Source organism: Mobula birostris, chromosome 2 (assembly GCF_030028105.1).
Source record: "Mobula birostris isolate sMobBir1 chromosome 2, sMobBir1.hap1, whole genome shotgun sequence".
Taxonomy (NCBI): domain Eukaryota; kingdom Metazoa; phylum Chordata; class Chondrichthyes; order Myliobatiformes; family Myliobatidae; genus Mobula; species Mobula birostris.
In genome coordinates this window covers 2,585,230-2,602,257 of record NC_092371.1, presented here as the reverse complement: position 1 = coordinate 2,602,257, position 17,028 = coordinate 2,585,230, and the positions used below count along the sequence as shown (strand labels likewise).

At 45.7% G+C, this 17,028-nt stretch overlaps 2 non-coding genes across 2 annotated transcripts; both read left to right on the top strand.

Annotated features, from left to right (window-relative positions):
- Nucleotides 1-10,723: 10,723 nt before the first annotated feature.
- On the top strand, nucleotides 10,724-10,796 carry trnav-aac (transfer RNA valine (anticodon AAC)). Its single transcript has one exon. It is a non-coding gene; the product is annotated as a tRNA-Val (tRNA).
- A 2,327-nt stretch (nucleotides 10,797-13,123) lies between these two features.
- On the top strand, nucleotides 13,124-13,196 carry trnav-aac (transfer RNA valine (anticodon AAC)). The gene has a single exon. It is a non-coding gene; the product is annotated as a tRNA-Val (tRNA).
- Nucleotides 13,197-17,028: the final 3,832 nt, after the last annotated feature.

The window sequence follows — 17,028 nt, the reverse complement described above, 5'->3', positions numbered from 1 at the left end:
AAAGGACCGTAATGGCAGTAGTATACAATCCTCCAAACAGCAGCTGCGATGTGGATTACAAATTACAGCAGGAGATAGAAAAGGCGTATCAGTAGGGCAATCTCATGATAATCGTTGGGGATTTTAACATGAAAGAGGATTGGGAAAAGCAGGCCAGTACTGGACCTCAAGACAGAGAATTTGTGGAATGTCTAAAGTTTGGCTTTTTAGAACAGCTTGTTGTTGAGCCCACGAGGCGATCGACTGTGCTAGATTGGGTTTTATTCAATGATTAGAAGGTGATAAGAGTGCGTAAGGTTAAGGATCCCTTAATGATCACAATATGAACGAGTTCAATTTGAAATTCGAGGAGGAGAAACTAAATTCGTAGAAAAATTGAAGACTGAAATATTAAGTTGAAGACTGTTACGGCCGGATTTGGGAACAGCTTCTTTCCTACAGTGATAAGACTGCTGAACGGATCCTGACCCGGATCTGAGCCGTACCCTCCAAATATCCGGACCTGTCTCTCAGTTTTTTTCACTACCTTACTTCCCATTTTCTATTTTCTATTTATGATTTATAATTTAAATCTTTAATATTTAATATCGATTTGTACTCCAGGGAGCGGGAAGCGCTGAATTAAATATCGCTGTGATGATTGTACGTTCTAGTATCAATTGTTTGGCGACAATAAAGTATAAAGTATTTTACAGGAAATTCCAATGAGTCGATATTTCAGTGGAATTAAGGAAATTGCAATGACATGAGAGGGGAACTGGCCAAAGTTGACTGGAAACAGACATGAGAAGAAAGGACAGCACAGCAGCAATGACTGGACTTTCTGCAAGAAATGAGTGAAGTGCAAGCACGATATATTCCAAATAAGAAGAAATTTTCGAATGAAGAAGGACACTACCGTGGCTGGCAAGTGAAGACACAGCCAAAGTAAAAGCAAAAGAAAGGCATACTGGGAACTAAAAGATAGTGGGTAAATAGAGGATGGGCAGCTTTTAAAAACTTGCAGCACGAACCGCAGAAGCTCATTAGGAAAGAAAAATGAATTATGAAAGGAAGCTGGCGAATAATATTAAAGAAGATAGTAAAAGCTTTATTAAGTATATAAAGGGTAAAAGTGAGTTCAGAGTAGATATAGGACCAATAGAAAATGTCGCTAGAGATATTGTAATCGGAGACGCAGAGAAGGCAGAGGATTTGAACGCGTATTTTTGCATCAGACTTCACAGTGGAGGACCTGGGCAGTTTACTGTACATTCAAGAGTGTCAGTGAACTATGTGCAGTGAGAATTACGACAGAGAAGGTGCTCAGGAAACTTAATGGTCTGCTGGTGGATAAATCTCCTGCAGCTAATGGAATGCCCTCTCGGATTCTAAAAGAAGTAGCTACAGAATTTGCGGAGGCATTAACAATGATCTTTGGAGAATCGATAGATTCTGGCATTGTACCGCATGACGGGAAAATTGTAAATGTTGCTCCACCATTTAAGAAGGGTGGCAGGCTTCAGAAAGGAAACTATAAAACTGTTAGCCTGACATCATAGGTTGGGTACACGTTGGAATCGATTGCTGGGGATGAGATTATGGAGCTCCTGGAGGCACATGACAAGATAGGCCAAAGCCAACATGGTCTCCTGAAAGGAAAATTCTGCCGAACTAACCTACTGCAATCTTTTAAGGACCTTACAAGCGGAGAAGACAAACAAGATGCAGTAGATGTGGTGTACATGAATTTACAGAAGGCCTTTGACAAGATGCCGCACGTGAAGCTGTTTAGCAAGATAAGAACCGATGGAATTATAGGTAAGTTACTAGCATGGGTGGAGCATTGACTGATCAGTAGAAAACAGAGAGTGGGAATAACGGGATCCTATTCTGGCTGGCTGCCGTTTACCAGTGGAGTTCCATAGGGGTCGGTGTTGGGACCGCTGCTTTTTACGCTGTATGTCAATGATTTGCACTATGGGATTAATGGACTTGTGGCTAAATTTGCCGATGACACATAGATAGATGGAGGAGGGTGTAGTGTTGAGGAAGCAGGGAGCCTGCAGAGAGACTTAGATAGTTTTGGGGAATGGGAAAAGAAGTGGCAAATGAAATACATCGTTGGAAAATGTATGGTCGTGCACTTTGGTGAAAGAAATAAACGGGCACACTATTATTTAAATGGGGAGAAAATTCAAAATGCAGAAATGCAAAGGGACTTGGGAGACCTTTTGCAGGATACCCTCAATGGTAATGTCCAGGTTGAGTCGGTGGTGAAGAAGGTGAATGCAATGTTGGCATTCATTTCTAGAAGTATAGAGTATAAGAGCAGGGGTGTGATGTTGAGGCTCACATCCCCCGTGAGACCACTTGCAGCATTGTGTGCAGTCCTGGGCTCCTTATTTTAGAAAATGATATACTGACATTGAAGAGGTTTCAGAGAAGATTCGCGAGAGTGATTCCACGAGTGAAACGGTTACCGGATGAGAAAATCTTTGCAGCTCTTGGGCTGTATTCCCCAGAGTTCAGGAGAATGAGGGGGGAATCTCATCGAAACATTGCGAATGTTAAAAGCCTGAATAGATTAGATATTGCAAAGTTATTTGCCATAGTAGGGGATCCTAGGACAAGAGGGCACGACTTCAGGATTGATGGACGTCCAGTTAGAACGGAGATGCAGAGAAATTATTTTAGTCAGAGCGTGATAAATCAGTGGAATTTGTTCCTACGAGCGCCTGTGGAGGCCAAGTCATTGGGGGTATTTCAGGCAGAGATAGATAGGTTCTTGATTAGCCATGGCAAGAAACGGGTATGGGGAGAAGTCAGGGAAGTGTGGATGACTGGATAATTGGATCAGCCCATGATTGAATAGCGGAGCAGATTCGATAGATCGAATAAACTACTTCTGCTCCTATGTCTTGTGCTCTTGTGGAGTACTTCTCTTACTCGTTCCATAAACAAAACATCTTCTCACCGCACAAAGCGCTGGAACAGAAGCAGTCAGCATTTATGCTGTGACCGTTCTCAGGACTGGGAAAGAAGGGGCACGAACCAAAATAAGAAGTTTGGTCAGAATGTGTACACACCGGCAGGTGATAGGAGGAGAAAGGTGAAAGCGAATGTAAGGCGTAGGGAGCGTGGGGAAGAATTGTGCAAAATTCATCTCAGTCCGCTGACACGGGGACATCTTCGTCCTGTCGCACACTGTCGTATCTGCTGACCTACGATTCCTTTCATCCCATGTACGGGCGTTCGATTCACTCAACAGCCAACCTGTCATTTCATCCATCTTCCCCTATCTACGCGCCTGGCTTCACTGATCGACAATTGGCCGGAGAAGGATTCTAATGTTGCACATACCGTCTTTAGCAAATGAGGCGTACATTTCATTGGGACAATCCTTCCCTGAACACGGTTATGCACACGTGTCAAATTAGATGGAATACTGAATTTAAAGAAGTTAGCAGAATTTGAAGCAATTCTAACGCTCAGACGATGCAGAAGAAGCTCTATCTCATCAGTACAGATCGAGAACGGTGTGAACGCCACGTACATCAACTGGTCAAGGAGTCTGTCCAGTAAAAAGGAGAATGTGGTTTGGATCTACCAGAGGCGCTTTTAGCTTATAGTGTGAACTTACTTCATTGAAGGGGCGTTTCTTGCAAGAATCGTCTTTCTCTGATTTGTCACACCGGTGTTGTCGTAGGAGAACGACCTACCTCTGCCTCAGCAGCTCTGGGAACCTCGTTTCCTTTTCTGACTCTGTCCATAAGAAAATAGTAGAACGCATTTTTCTTACTTGTCTTAATCTTCATTGCATTCACTAAGTGGAATTTAACACAAAACCGCACCCCATACACACACCTCCGTTCGTCCCGCCTAGTTTGTATGTAGCAAGAAACACAAAGTGCTGGAGGAACGCGACAACACAAGAAATTCCGCAAAAGACGGAAATGTGCGGTGGAAAAGCAAGTCAGACGGCATGTGCGGAGGAGAATAAACAATTGACAATTCATGCCAAGACATTTGATCGACACTTTATTTACACTGATACTGAGATTTCCGGAATGCAGGGGGGCGGCTAATTATGATTCACCCGGCCAGCTTGTTTGAAACTGTCTCCCAATCCACACTGAAAATACACGGTGAATATGCCGTTCCTCTGATCCTTTCCCAGGACCGCCGTCAACACCACCGACGGATTCAGTGGTGCTGTGATGAACAGGGTTGCCACATCGTTGTTCGAATAAAAGGTCATTGCCCGAAACGTTGACGGCGAATTCTTCTCTCTCGCTGCCGCATGACCAGAGGAGTTACTCCACTATTGTGCGCGTATTGTGACAGGAATTCACAATCTGGATCGGAGAGAAACACGTTGAAACATTTTACCAGATTCCGTTTCCTGTCACAGCTAACAGGTGCAGTGAAATGGTATCCTTCCATTTACTCTTCAACGCCCACCAAGTTTCCACATTCTAAGCAAATTGGTCTTGTTTTTTACGGCCCAGCGGTTTTTATACTGCAGTGGTTATCATGGTCAACTTGCACGCCAATAGTTCCGAGTTCGATAGAGGACGGCAACGTAACTATTTCTCGTGCTCCAGTTTGTCAGTAACAGCGTGTATACTGAAGATTACCACTCAAACTGCTGTCCCAGGTTATTTTTTTTTGTACTTTGAAAGCATTCGAAAAATTTTGTTTGTCCATCGCAGGCGGGATAAAGGGCAGAGACAGTTCAATGCGGCGCACATAGGATGAACAGAATTCCCATCGTTATGTACTCTGTGTGTCTGAATCTCTCATTCAGTGTACTTTGAAGTCTTCCCCCTCTCGTACGCCTGTCTGCATCTTCTCTTCTGTCCCCAATTTCTCTGTCTCGGCTGTTGTGGAGAATTTTGAAAGTGCAAATTTTTCTCCTTGATATTGAGTAGGGGTTCAGTATATAATTCAGTCGTTAGTATTTAGATTCTATTGACTGGAAATGTGTGTTGTGTGTAGTTCCATTGGGATCCATTACATATTGTGCATGGTAGGCAGCCGCAAGGTTTCTGTACAGGCCTCTAAACGGCAGCCGGGATGTGGATTACAAATTATAGCAGGAAATAGAAAAGGCGGGTCAAAAGGGCAACGTCATGATAATCGTTCGGGATTTTAACATGAATGTAGATTGGGAAAACCAGGCCAGTATCGGACCACAATAGAGAGATTTTGTGGAAGGTCTAAGGGGTGGTGTTTTAGAAGAGTTTGTTGTTGAGCCCACCAGACTATGCTAGATTGGGTGTTGTGCAATGGGCCGAGGGGATAAGAGAGCTAAAGGTTAAGGAATACTTCGGGTTCAGTGATCACAATATGTTCGAGTTCATTTTGAAATTTGAGAAGGAGAAACTAAATTCAAATGTGCCGGTATTTCAGTGGAATAAAGGAAATTACAATAACATGAGAGGGGAACTGGCCAAAGTTGACTGGAAAGGGACACCAGCAGGAAGGACAGCACAGCAGCAATGGCTGGAGGTTCTGCGAAAATGAGGGACGTGTAGGACAGATGTTGGGAGGGTTTTAAAAACTTGAGAATGAAACTAAGAACGTAATTAGGAAGAAAAAGCTGAATTATGAAAAGAAGCTGGCAACTAAGATAAAAGAAGATAGTAAAAGTATTTTTAAAGTATATAAAGGGTAAAAGACAGTTGCGCATAAATATGGGATATAAACATTCAAGAGTGTCGGTGAAGTGAGGTATGTGCAGTGAAAATTACGACTGAGAATGTGCTCGGGAAGCTTAATACTCGGAGTGTGGATAAATCTCCTGAAACTGTTGGAATTCAATCTCGGATTCTTAAGAAAGTAGCTGGATAATTTGTGGCGGTATTCACAATGATCTTTCAAGAATCGATAGATTCTGGCATTGTACCGGATGACTGGAACATTGCAAATGTCGTTCCGTTATTTAAAAAGGGTGGGAGACAGCAGAAAGAACACTATAGGCCTGTTAGCCTGACATCAGTGATTAGGAACATCTTGGAATCGATTGCTAGGCATGGGATTATGGAGCACTTGGAGGCATATGACAAGATAGGCCAAAGACGGCATGGTTTCCTGAAAGGAAACTCCTGCCTGACTAACCTGCTGCAAACCTTTGAGGAAATTATAGGCAGGGTAGACAAAAGAGATGCAGTAGATGTGGTGTACTTGGATTTTCGGAAGGTCTTTTGCAAGATGCCGCATATCAGGCTGCTTAGCAAGGTAAGAGCCGATGGAATAACAGCGGAGTTACTAGCACGTGTGGAGCATTGGCTGATCGGCAGAAAACAGAGTGCCGGAATAAACGGATCCTATCCTAGCTCGCTGCCGGTTACCAGTGGAGTTCCGTAGGGGTCGGTGTTGGGACCGCTGCTTTTTACGCTGTATGTCAATGATTTGCACTATGGGATTAATGGACTTGTGGATAAATTTGCCGATGACACAAAGATAGGTGAAGGAGCGGGTAGTGTTGAGGAAACAGAGAGACTGCAGAGAAACTTAGATAGTTTAGGGGAATGGGCAAGTATGTGGCAAATGATATTCAATGTTGGAAATTGTATGGTCATGCACCTTGGTGGAGGAAATAAACGGGCAGACCACTAATTAGATGAGGAGAGAAATCAAAATGCAGGGACGTAAAATGACTTGGGAGTCCATGTGCAGTTCATTCTAATTGTTAACCTCCAGGTTGAGTCGGATATGAAGAAGCCGAAAGCAATGTTGGCATTAATGTATGGAATATAAGAGTAGGAGTGTGATGTTGAGGCTCTATAAGGCACTCGTGAGGCCACACGGAGTATTGTCTGCAGTTTTAGGATCCTTATTTTAGAAAAGGATATACTGACTTTAGAGAGGTTTCAGAGAATATACGCGAGAGTGTTTCCACGAATGAAATAGTTACCGGCTGAGAAAAGTCTGGCAGCTCTTGGGCTGCATTCCCCAGAGTTCAGGAGAATGAAGGGGGAATCTCATCGAAACATTGCGAATGTTAAAAGGCCTGAAGAGATTAGATATTGCAAAGTTTTTTTCCCATGGTAGGGGAGTCTAGGACAGGAGGGCACGACTTCAAGATTGAAGGGCATCCAGTTAGAACAGAGATGCAGAGGAGTTACTTTAGTCAGAGGGTGGTAAATCAGTGGAATTTGTTCCCACAAGCGCCTGTGAAGGCCAAGTCATTGGGGGTATTTCAGGCAGAGATAGATAGGTTCTTGATTAGCCATGGTATGAATGGGTATGGGGAGAAGTCAGGGAAGTGTGGATGACTGGATAATTGGATCAGCCAAAGATTGAATAGCAGAGCAGACTCAATAGGCCGGATAACCTACTTCTGCTCCTATATCTTGCGCTTTTGTGGAGTATTTCTCTTACTCGTTCCATAAACAAAGCACCCTCTCACCCACAAAACGCTGGAGCAGAGTGAGTCAGCATTTAGTCAGCAAATTGTCCGTTCATCAGGACTGTGAAAGAAAGGGCACGAACCAAAATGAGAAGTTTAGTGAAAGTGTGTACACGCCGGCAGGTGATAGGAGGAGGAAGGTGAGAACGAATGTAAGGTGTAGGGAGCGTGGGGAAGAATTCTCAAGAATCCTCATCTCAGTCCGCTGACAAGGGGACACATCCATCAGGTCCTACACTGTCATATCTACTGACCTATGATTACTCTCATCCCACGTACGTGCGTTCGATTCACTCAGTACCCAATTTGTCATTTCATCCCCAATAGTCCCCTATCTACGTGCCTTATAGCACTTAGCTTCACTGATCATCAGATGGAGAGAGAAGAATGAGGATGTTGCAAATGCAGCATTCAGCAAATCAGGCGTACATTACACTGGGGAAAATCCATCCCTGAACACGGCTATGAAACATTTCAAAGTAGATGGAATACTGAATTTGAAGCAATTCCTTCGCTATCAGACGATACAGACCAAGTTCTGATGACGGCATACCCCAGGTTTACTGTAACCGGACTGCTCTTAAGACAAATCAGCTGTGGAATGAGTTCTGCGGAAGTGACAGCTGCTCAACGAGATGATCCGGGCATTAGCATTATTTGGTCCGCGGTCAAAAAGGGAGATATGGCTCAGGAGGAGAAGACGAAACACGCTTCGGTGCCTCCATTACTGAAAGAATGGCCTCGGCTGGAGTTGAAGTACCAGATCTTATACCGGGTCACGCTGACAACTGGTTCTGCCCGAGAAGTATCGGAGGATTGCGTTGAAGTCACTTCATGATGATTCTGGACTTTTGGGCTTAGCAAAGACCTATGGATTGCTCAGAGACCGGTTTTAATGGCCTCGAATGAAGTCGGAGGTCGAAGAAGACTGCAAGTCATGCATTCGCTGCATACGTTGGAAGACACTACCAACGCGGGCAGCTCCTTTATCCCACTTGCACAGTGCAGGACCCCTGGACCTGATGTATATGGATTTCCTGTCAACAGAACCCGATGCCACCAACGCGGCGAATGTCTTAGTCATCACGGACCATCACACCAGGTAGGCTCAGGCTTTTCCTACCAAGGACCAGAGGAGACTACGGTGGCAAAAGTTTAATGGGAGAAGTATTTCGTTTATTATGGCCTTCCCAGGCGGGTGCATAGTGACCAGGGACAGGACTTCGAGAGTAGACTCATCAATGAGTTATTGGGAATGCTTCGAGTGGCGAAGTCGAGGACCACACCCTATCACCCGCAGGGCGATCCCCAGCCAGACAGGATTAATCAGACATTGCTAGACATACTCGGCACCCTGGAAATCAGCAAGAAGAGCAGGTGGAGTCAACATATTGGGCGTCTGGTTCACTGTTACAACTGTATACGAAATGAAGCTACATGGTACTCGCCAAATTATCTGACGTTTGGGCGCGAGGAGAGGTTGCCCATTGACCTTTGTTTTGAGACTAACGAGGGTGACTTACCACATAAGCCTCGTCTGAAGTATGTGTCTGATAGAAGGAAGAGCTGAAAAGGGCTTATGAATTGGCTGAGGTCGCGGCCGCCAAGCAGAATCGAGAAATAAGAGGAGGTATGATCAAAAAATGAGGTTCTCCCAACTCCCGCCGGGAGACCGAGACCTCATAAGGAATTTGGGGCTACCTGGAAAGCACAAGTTGGCTGACCGCTGGGCGGCCACACCCTATGTAGTGGAGAATCAGGTGCCAGAACTACCAGTTTTCCAGGTGAAACCAGAAGAGGGGAATGGGCCTTTCAAGATTCTCCATCGGAACCACCTGTTGCCCCTGTGACAAGAGGTGCAGGTAGACCCGGAGCCCGACTTCGAGCCTACACCTGGTAAGAGGACTCTGCGAAAATGCGGGGCGACTGCAGGGCCCACAGCAGGAGAGTCGGGGCCGAGCTCCGCCCATGAGAGGGATACTGATTTGTAGGATGCTGCTCTGGATGTGTGGTACATGCTGCCTTTCGCTAACTCCCCTTTGATTGAGGAAGAGACTCCTGGCCGTTCTTCCACTGAGTCAGGTGAAGTGGGGCCTGGGGTGGGCTGTCTTTGGGCAGCTTGGGTTACAGCTGGACCCTGAAGGAGAGGAAACGGAGCCTGGACACAGGACAGAGGGATCCGAGTCCACCACCATCGCCGGCACTAACCACTATCTACGTAAAAAATGACCCCTGACATCTCCTCTGTACCTACTTCCAAGCACCTTAAAACTGTGCCCTTCCATGCTAGCCATTTCCGCCCAGGAAAAAGCCTCTGACTATCCGCACGATCAGTACCTCTCGTCATCTTCTACACATCCATCAGGTCACCTCTCATCCTCCTTCGCTCAAAGGAGAAATGGCCGAGTTCACTCAACCTATTCTCATAAGGCATGCTCCCCAATCCAGGCAACATCCTTGTAAAGCTCTTCTACACCCTTTCTATGGTTTCCACATCCTTCCTGTAGTGAGGCGACCAGAACTGACCACGGTACCGCAAGTGGGGTCTGACCCGGATCTTCTATAACTTTAACATTACCTATCGGCTCTTAAACTCAGTCCCATTATTGATGAAGGCCAATGCACCGTATGCCTTCTTAACCACAGAGTCAACCTGCGCAGCTGCTTTGAGCGTTCTGTAGACTCGAACCCCAAGATCCCTCTGATCCTCCACACTGCCAAGAGACTTACCCTTAATACTATATTCTGCCATCATATTTGACCTACCAAAATGAACCACCTCACACCTATCTGGGTTGAACTCCATCTGTCACTTCTCAGCACAGTTTTGCATCCTATCAATGTCCCGCTGTAACCTCTGACAGCCCTCCACACTATCCACAACACCCCCAACCTTTGAGTCATCAGCAAATTTACTAACCCATCCCTTAACTTCCTCATCCGTGTCATTTATAAAAATCACGAAGAGTAGGGGTCCCAGAACAGATCCCTGAGGCACACCACTGTTCACCGGCCTCCATGCAGAATATGACCCGTCTGCAACCACCCTTTGCCTTTTGTGGGCAAACCAGTTCTGGATCCACAAAGCAATGTCCTTCTGGATCCCATGACTCCTTACTTTCACAGTAAGCCTTTCATGGGGTGGCTTGTCAAAGGGCTTCAACATATTCCGCTTTCTCTCACAACCGACAGATTCAGTGAAATGGTATCCTATTACACCGTATTGCTTTGCGTTGAAAACTGCATTTCGCACATACACGAAGGAAGTCACAGGACGACACGTGGATTTTGAAATATGTGGTGCAATTATGTATAGGTAGCCGTAGCGTTTCTGTAGTGTGGTGGTTATCACGTTCGCCTAACACGCGAAAGGTCCCTGGTACGAAACCAGGCAGAAACATTCTGTCATACTTTTGTATAAATCGAGTCCTTCGCAAAGGGCGCAGCCACACGTTTATTCAATGGAGAACTGCCGTTACGCGTTCCGTAAACAAAGCATCCACTCATTCACAAAACGCTAGAGTAAGCGCAGTCCGCATTTACGTCGTAATCCTTCATCAGGACTGGAAAAGAATGCGCAGGAATCAAAATAAGAAGTTTGGTAGAAGTGTGCACACTCCAGCAGTTAATAGAAGTTAGGCTGTTGAGAGGGAAGATAAGATGTAGGGAGCGTGGAAAAGAATTGTGTAACATTCTCCTCTGAGACCACTGAACACGTTTAGACACTCCGTCCGACATTCTGATCTCTTCTGACATGCGACTCGTCTTATCGCAGGTATCTGTGTTCGATTCACTCAACACCCATTTTCTCATTTCTTTCACAATCTTCCCCCATCTATGTGTCTTCTAGCACCTGGCTTCACAGATCGACAAGAGGCGAGAGAAGGATTCGGATGTAGCAAATGCAGTATTTAGCAAATCAGGCGTAGATTGCACAAAGGTGAATCCGTCCCAGAACAGGGTTATGCAACGTTTCAAAATAGATGGAATACTGAATTTAAAGAAGTTAGCGGAAGTTGAAGCAATTCCATCCATCAGCCGATGCAGAGCAAGTCTCATCCCATCAGTACAGCTCGAGGACGCGCGAGTGCCACGTCGCTGAAATGGTCAAGAAGTCTGCCCAGTGAAAAGGACAGGGCGGTTTGGAACTCCCAGAGGGGCTTTTAGTTGATCTAGTGAGTTTCCTTTACTGAAGGGGCGTTCCATGCAAGAATATCCATTCCGCGCTATGTCACGCAGACGTTTCCGCAGGAGAACGACGTATCTCAGCCTGAGAAACGCTGGGAACTCGTTTTCCTTTTCTGACTCAGTCCATCCGCAGGTAGATGATTGCGCTTGCCTGACACGACTTAATCTTCGTTGCATTCACTAAATGGAATTTAAGTCACAACTGCATCCCCTCCCCACACCTCTGTTCGATCCGCCTGGTGTGTATGTTGCAAGAAACACAAACTGCTGCAGGAATCAACATCACAACAAATTGCGCAAATGCTCAAAATTGCGGGGAAATCAAGATGTCAGACGGCATCTACGGAGGAGAATAAACAATTCACAATTCATGCCAAGGTGCTTGATCGATACTTTATTTACACCGATATAGAGATCTTTGGAATGCAGAGTGACGACTACTTATAATTCACCGGCCTGACTTGAAGAACTTCAGCATCGGGCCTGCTTGTTTGGAACTGTCCCCCAATCCGCACTGAAAACATACTGTAAGTGTGTCGTTCCTCTGATCCCGTCTCTTCAGGCGCCGTCAACACCATCGACGGATCCAGTGGTGCGGTGATCAGCAGGTGCGCCCCATCGTTGCTCGGGTAAAGAGTGTTCGCCCGAAACGTTGACGGCGTATTCCTCTCTCTCGCTCCTGCATGACCAAGAGAGTTATGCCGCTATTGTGTGCGTTTCGTGACAAATCTTCACATTCTGGATCGGGGAGAAACACGATGAAATATTTCACCGGATTACCCTTTCCCTTTCTCTCACAGCCGTTTCCTGAAGCAGTATCCTTCGATTTACTCTTTAACGCCCAGCCGGTTTTCACGTCCTAAGTAAACTGGTCTTGTTTTTTAACATCCCAGCATATTTCTCTTGTTCCAGTTTGTCAGCAAGAGCGCATCTACTGTGGGTTTCTATTCAAATGAACAAATGCTTCCCGAAGGTATCTTTCTACTTTGCAAGCATTCGGACAAGTTTGTTTGCCCATCACAGGTGGGAAGTAGTGCAGGACCGGTTCAATACGGAGCACAAGGGATTAACAGAAAGAATCACCATCGCTATGTACTCTGTGTGTCGGAATCTTTCGTTCAGTCGACTTTGAAGAAGCCTTCCCCCGGTCGGGCCCTGTCTCCATCGTGATCTCTGCCCCATGTTCTCCGTGTCCGCCGTTATTGACATTTTTCAATTTGTTTGTTGGTTTCTTTGGCGTTGCAAACCTTAAATCGATGACACATTAAAAAAGTCAAAGAAGGACAAGTGGATTTTGAGATATGTAGTGCGCTCTTACAGTCCCAAATGGACTCAGCGGGAGCTAGTCACAGTTAGGGCGGGATTCGTGAAGATAGTGAAGAGTGGAAGTGAGCGAAAGCATGCATTTGTTATTGCTACTGTGTTTGATTTCAGTATACATTTCAGTCATTAATATCAGCTTTCCATTAGGTTGCAGTGAGTGTTTTGTATAGGTCTATTCGTATCCGCTGGATGTGGTACATAGCAGGCAGTCGTAGCGTTTCTGTAGTGTAGTGGTTATCACGTTCGCCTAACACGCGAAAGGTCCCTAGTTCGAAACCAGGCAGAAACATTCTGTCATACTTTTGTATACAGCAAGTCCTTGGAAAGGGACGCAAGCACACGCTAATTCAATGGCGTACTTCTGTTACTCGTTCCGTAAACAGAGCATCCCCTCACTCACAAAACTCTGGAGCAAGAGCAGTTAATTTCATGCCGTGACCGTTCATCAGGACTGCAAAAGAGAGGGCACGAACCAGGATAAGAAGTTTGGTAAGGGTGTGTACACGCTGGCAGGTGATAGGAGGAGGCAGTTGACAGGGAAGGTAAGATGCAGGGAGCCTGGAGAAGAATTGTATAAAATTCTGATCTCAGACACTGTTCGTGGTGACACACTCTCTCTGTCCCACACTGTGATCTCTTCTCATCCCAGGTACATGCGTACGATTCACTCAGCACCCAGTTTGTCATTTCAATCACAATATTCGCCAATATTCAGGGGAACAGCCTGATAGAAATACGCATATAGTGTGTTGCCTCCCAGGTGCCAGAGTATGGGATGTCTCGGATCGGGTGCAGAGTATTCTGAAGGCATGGGGTGAACTGCCAGAAGTCTTGCGACACGTTGGTACCAATGTCATTGGTAGAGAAAGGGAGCTGGCCTGAAGAGACAATTCAGAGAATTGGGTAAGAAGCTGAAAAACAGGACCTCCAGGGTAGTAATCTCAAGATTGCTGCCTGTGCCATGTGCTGACGAATAGTATCATCAGGCATATTAATGCGTGGCTGAGAGACAGCGGTAGGGGGCGAGCTTCGAGTTCCCGGATCTTTGCGGCCTCTTCTGTGGGAGGAATGACCTGTAGAAAAAGAATGGGCTGCACCTGAACCCAAAGGGGTCCAGTATCCCAGCAGGCTGGTTGAATAGAGCTGTTAGGGACCGTTTAAATGAATTTATGAGGGGTTGGGAACCGGATTGATACGGCTGAGGAAGGAGAAAATAGAAATAAAATAAAGATAGCGTGCAACAGAGATAATAGAAAGGACAGACAGGAAATGAGGCATCATCAGAGCCAGTAGGATGATTTACAGCAGGGGTCCCCAACCTTTTTTGCACCGCGATTGACAATAATCTTGCGGACCGGCCAACTGGAAGGCGGGGGGGGGGGGCGGCGGGGAGCGTTGCCAACGGACGAGAGTAGCAGTCAAATACGTTGAGTTTATCCCTAAAGACTACCATAACCATGAAGCCTTGCGTGAGCACCAGTGCGCATGCGCTTACGTGCCGGTTTTTTTCTACAAATTGTTTTTGGCGATTCTGTTCCGGTGGGGTGTTAATCACGACCGGAATATAGGCGATAAGTGACTAATACACTCAATTTCGTTTCTAAAAGCGTTTATCTAACGAATTTAATATTAAACACACAGCACATATTTTCCTCGCATGAATATAATGCTAAGTCAATTATAAGTCACTTATAAGTCAATAGCATCATAACATTTTAAGTAACGTTTGAACATTAAACACACAGCACATATTTTCCCCGTATGAACATATAAAATCATTGCAACGCACCAATATCGCTGATTCAGTGGGAGCCGTGGGCTTTTTTCCCTGCAACAAGACGGTACATCGAGGGGTGATGGGAGACAGCGATACTCGAAGGGGGTACCTTATGTCCAGTCTATTCCGCAATTTAGTTTTCGTTGCATTCATTGCAGAGATATGTTGGAAACAGAAGCAACGTTTTCAGTGCTTTCCTGGCTCTCTCAGGATATTCAGCCTTGACTTTGATCCAGAATGCTGGCAGAGATGTTACGTCAAACATACTTTTCAGCCCGCCGTCATTTGCAAGCTCGAGGAGTTGATGTCCTTCCCGCGCTGACATGGATTACCCGTGTGTAATGACCTCGCGTGCGTTCAAGCTCAACAGTGGGTGACAGGGAATGAGGAAAGGTGAAGCTGACTCATAACGCCAAATCATATCGTTTCCTCGCTGGCCGGTAGCACATGCTTGGCGGCCCGGTGGTTGGGGACCGCTGATTTACAGGGCAAGAGAGCCGTGATGCAGTTAAAACGGAAAGCAAAAAATACTGAACTGAAAGTGTTATATTTAAAAGCACGGAGCGTAAATAAAATGAACAAACTTGAAATGCAACTACAGATTGGAAAGTATGACGATGTGGCCATCTCTGAAACTTGGCTAAAGGATGGCTGTCATTCGAACTGAACGTCCAAGGATATACGGTGTATCGGAAAGGTAGGTTAGTAGTCAGAGAAGGTAGCGTGGCCCTATGTACAAGAAATAATATTAAATGATTAGAAAGGGATGACATAAGATCGGAAGCTCTAGAGTCTCTGTGAGTTGAGTTAAGAAATGGCAAGGGTAAAAGGACCATAATGGCAGTTGTATACAGGCCTCCAAACAGCAGCCGGGATGTGGATTACAAATTATAGCAGGAGATAGAAAAGGTGTATCAGAAGTGCAATGTAATGAAATTCGTTCGGGATTTTAACAAGAAAGTGGATTGGGAAAACCAGGCCTTTACTGGACCTCAAGAGAGAGATTTTGTGGAATGTCTAAGGGATGGCGTTTTAGAGCAGCGTGTTGTTGAGCCCACTAGGCGATCGACTGTGCTGGATTGGGTGTTGTGCAATGATCCGGAGGTGATAAGAGAGCGTAAGGTTAAGGAACAATTAGAGTCCAGTGATCACAATATGTTCGAGTTCACTTTGAAATTTGAGAAGGAGAAACCAGATTCCAATGTGCCAGTATTTCAGTGGAATATAAGAAATTACAATAACATGAGAAGGGAACTGGCCATAGTTGACTGGAAAGGGACACAAGCAGGAAGGACAGAACAGCAGCAATGGCTGGAGTTTCTGCGAAAAACGAGGGACGTGCTGGACAGATATTTGGAGGGTTTTTAAAACTTGCAGAAGGAAACTAAGAAGGTGTCATTAGGGAGGAAAAGATGAATTATGAGAAGAAGCTGGCGACTAATATCAAAGAAGATAGTAAAAGTTTTTTTTAAGAGCAAACATATATAAGGGGTAAAATAGAGCTGCGGATAGATATGGGGCCAATAGAAAATGGGGCTGGAGATATTGTAATGAGAGATGCTGAGATGGCAGAGGAAATTAATGCGTATTTTGCATCAGTCTTTACAGTGGAAGTCCTCTGCATATACCGGACATTCAGCAGTGTCAGTGAAGTGAAGTATGTGCAGTGAATAGTACGACTGAGAAAGTGCTCGGGAAGCTTAATGGTCTCAGGGTGGATAAAACTCCTGGAGCTGATAGAATTCACTCTCGGACTCTGAAGGACTCTGGAGAATTTGCGGAGCCATTCAAAATGATCTTTCTGGAATCTATAGATTCTGGCATATTACCAGATGAGTGGAAAATTGCAAATGTTGTTCCCCTATTCAAGAAGAGTGGGAGGCAACAGAAAGGACATTATAGACCTGCTAGCCTGACATCTTCAATTACCAGAGCTCTACAACTACATACACGCACATGGCTGACAAACGCATATGATCCCTTTGCTCTCCCCCGTTCCCTTGCCAAGCTCCTGCTAAGCCTCCGCTCCCTAGAGCGGGAAAAGTTTTGGGGAACGTCCCCTCTCCGTCCGAACCTGAATCCTTCTCTACTGCCTCCCCTCCGGCAGTGCGATCTGAAAGCGGCCGCCAATGTCAGGCCGCACATCCGGATCAACGGGCGGCAATGGCCCGTCAATGAGATAGGCTGCCGTTCTCCTGGAGGACGAGGTCAGGCCGCAGCGGCAGCCCTAAGCTCACAGCTAAATGTCGAAGGTTGTGCATCGGGTGAGAGAGAGAGAGAGAGAGAGAGAGAGAGAGACCTCTTTCATATAGTCCATCATTTCAGTTTTCTTCGTCTTCTGGTT